The 3562-nt window shown below is 36.9% G+C and overlaps 1 non-coding gene across 1 annotated transcript; it reads left to right on the top strand.

Moving 5' to 3' along the window:
* The first annotated feature begins 2035 nt into the window (after positions 1–2035).
* trnak-cuu lies at positions 2036–2108 on the top strand. Its single transcript has one exon. It is a non-coding gene; the product is annotated as a tRNA-Lys (tRNA).
* Positions 2109–3562: the final 1454 nt, after the last annotated feature.

Raw genomic sequence — 3562 nt, 5'->3', positions numbered from 1 at the left:
CAGACGTGGAAAAATGACTGGGAATTTTTAGGAGTTATTACAGGTATGTAATTAACATTTTTGTGTTATTATTATCTTATCTTATCTGGACAACGATAATTCACTTTGTAATGTAGTGAAGATTTTAAACAATCTCGTACTTGAGTAAATGTTCATATAATTTCCAGCAGCTAGCTTAAATGATCAAGGTAGAGTGCAGGATCACATCAAATTGACATCAAATGGTTTGTTTTCTCTTTCCAACTGATTTAGTCCAATTTTTTCCCCATGTTTGCTCACAAGTTAAATACTTATTTCTCAGTTTAGTTTAAGAATCTCCCTTTGGAATTTAGGACTTATTAAACCAACACAAATATCTTAATTCTTAGATTTCACATATGCCTCGCAAACCCATAAGAGGTCCATAAAATAGAAAAAAGAAACATTGCGTTTTATTTTTCAAAAGATCAGTCTCTCAAGAAAGGAGTGCCGCATAAAACACAGAGAGGATGTGAAAAACAACTCAGCTAGGACTGTTAGAAGAGAAACCAGTGGGATGTTTCCATTTTATTTAACTCATCTAACTTCATTTATCCTTATTTTAGTCCATTGACTATGTTTAAAAATGTAATTTCTATCACATTTTTCATAATTAAGCATCCAGAGAAGTGCTGTCCTATGTCATGGTAAGTTTTTATAGAATCCACAATTGTTCACAATTGTTCACAATAGTTTAGCTATTTTGTTAAATTGTAAAAAATCTAATAAGATAGTGAGTTAAGATTTTTATCCTTAGCCTACAACCAAATATTCATACACAGTGTAGTTTGCATCAGATTCGATTGCACTGGTTCCTGTATCAGTGCCAGTAATCCAGTAATAGCTTACTCGTTCCCCTTTCTTTATTTTATTTGAACTGCATATAATAATTAATAAACAAAGTTGTGAAATTCTTACTTTACAGTATATTTAAGATGCAAGTATTTTAGTAGGGCCCACACTTCTTTACTTTCATTCTCTGAAAATCACCAGAATAGAATAGAAAACAATGTATAATGTTTGAATTTTTTTCCACATAAATACAGATCACTTAATATTACTCAGTAACATTTACTGCAGTATAGAAATCCCCATTTTGCCACATTGTTTCAGGTAAATCCTCTGAAAACCTACAACCTATAGCTTAACCTATCCTCAGAGCCTTTCAGTCTAACCCTGACAAGGGTTGTCTGTCCAAACTATTTCCAAATCTCACTCCAAGGTGTGGTGAAAAGGTGGCAGCTCTGAAAAAGTATGTGAACATTAAACCTGGTTAGCAAAGACCATGTTTGCCCTCTGCTATAACAGAATTAAATCCTGCAACAGTGTCTTCACAGGTCTGCCTTCAGACAGCTGCAGCTGATTCAAAACGCTGCTATCCGTGTTCTCACTAGAACTAAGAAAGTAGAACACATCAGCCCGGTTCTGAAGTCCTTCCACTGGCTCCATGTAGCTCAGAGAATAGACTTTAAAATCTTTCTGTTGGTCTATAAATCACTGAATGGATCTGCACCTCAGTACATAGAAGATTTGTTGTCAGTATATCAACACCCCAGACCACTCAGGTCTTCTAGTTCAAGCCTCTGTTCACCCAGAACTAGAAGCAAACATGGAGAAGCAGCATTTCGTTTCTATGCTCCACTGATCTGGAACAAACTCCCAGTAGACTGGAAAAGTGCCGAAAGTCTGAGTTAAGTTAAAAACTTTGACTTTGTTTAAAGCTGCCTTTGACTATTGAAGTGTAGCTATTAAATAAGTTATTAGTAGTTTAAGATTATGATCCAACTGGTTGACTTGTTTTACACATTTTTTAATTTCTATTTGCTTTATTGTCCTTCTATTTTATTATTCAACTAATGTAAAGCACTGTGAATTGTCCATGTAATGCTACACAAACAAAATTGCCCTGCAACATCTATTGGATGATGGCGCTTCGAACACTAGAGGGCACTAGAGGACAGTCGTTACACAGTGATCCTTTGGCTACATTTTGGTGATGGCTTCTTGCAGCACTGTAGCCCGGCTAGCTCAGTCGGTAGAGCATGAGACTCTTAATCTCAGGGTCGTGGGTTCGAGCCCCACGTTGGGCGCAGTTCTTTTTTAATCATGTTTAGGTCCAATGCTCTCTTAGGGTAATACATGATTTTGTTGTTCATGATTGCCTGCGTATCTTGTCTTTCATAGCTCTAAATACCCAACAAAGAATTTTCACAACACACATTAATTTCAATTCAGTGTAGAATGCAATTCACAACACAGATCAAAGATTCAAACTCTAGTAGAGGGAATGCTGAGGGAATGATTCAAGCTTCTTTCAGCAGGGTAAAACAGTTAAACATGCATTAAAGGCAGCAAAAAATGCCCTAGAGGGTAAATTAGAAACAGAACAACTTAATGGAAAGCATATACTTTACAGTACATGGACATAATCTTCAGTAGGCTGATATTTCTATATTAAAACGAATGTTATAATTGAAACAGTTATTAGAACTATTGCACTGCAGCGTGGTCTTGGGTTCATAATAATAATAGAACTTTATTAATCTCACACTAGAGAAATGTACCAGGGAGCAGTGTGGGGTTAAGGGTCTTGCTCAGGGACCCAGAGTGCAGGCTGTGGGGAGTGAATGGGGTACATGCAACCTTCTCAGAGCACAAGCGCTCTGCTCTAACCCACTAGGCCAACACTCCTATGTTTACTTTCTGTGGTTATGTCTAAAAAGAGTGGATTAGAGTCTATTCATTCTCGCTATCATCTCAATCCTCATTGCCATGCAGGTGGTCAAAAACATTGTGCCTTTTATTGCAGGCTAACAACGACCCCAATGACTCCCCATTACAGAGAGCTGGACCTGTTTTTGATTAAATTGGCATCTTATCCAAGCCATAACAAGGCTTTGTTGGGCTACTCTATCAAGCTTGGAACTCAATGCTACTCCAGTAATTTTGAATTGAAAAAAAACCTTCAAACTTGGAAAAGAAAGTCCAGTGGTTATTTTATTTTTTATTTTTTGTTATCTCTAAAAAACATGCATCATTGAAAATAGGTCTCAATTTTAACTAGGAAAAGAGTGTATGGGGGTTTATCCTGTGTACCTATGACTGATTGGTGAGCCATCTCTCACCCCTTATAACCCTTAACGACTTAGACGATGGCTGCATGCTTGGTCACATGTACCAATCAGAGTAATGTAGGGGTTTTCAATAAGTGTAACCATAATCATACTTTGCGGTGAATATCTGCCCTGTTTAATGACAGTTATGTTCAAAAACAGTCTTTTAAAACGCCTTTCTGTTAATGTGATCACACTGCAGCCAAAAAATTTAGAGAAATGTCCTCCTCCTTTACTTTATTGGACTTGTGTTTTATTAAAACACTAGATGACCTTCAGCAACTGTACTTCAATGTTATGTGAGTTTGTCTGACTTTTTTTTATAAAGTACTGAAATCTCCTGGTTTACATTCTGAATAGGTGCAGAGCAGTGGCTTCCTTTTCTCTCCTCTGAGTCTGGAGGAAGCCGAGTGGGAGGGAGGAGTTTAAAC

This window comes from Cyprinodon variegatus, unplaced genomic scaffold (assembly GCF_000732505.1).
Source record: "Cyprinodon variegatus isolate N-32 unplaced genomic scaffold, C_variegatus-1.0 Scaffold287, whole genome shotgun sequence".
Taxonomy (NCBI): Eukaryota; Metazoa; Chordata; class Actinopteri; order Cyprinodontiformes; family Cyprinodontidae; genus Cyprinodon; species Cyprinodon variegatus.
This window is presented reverse-complemented; position numbering and strand designations above follow the sequence as displayed.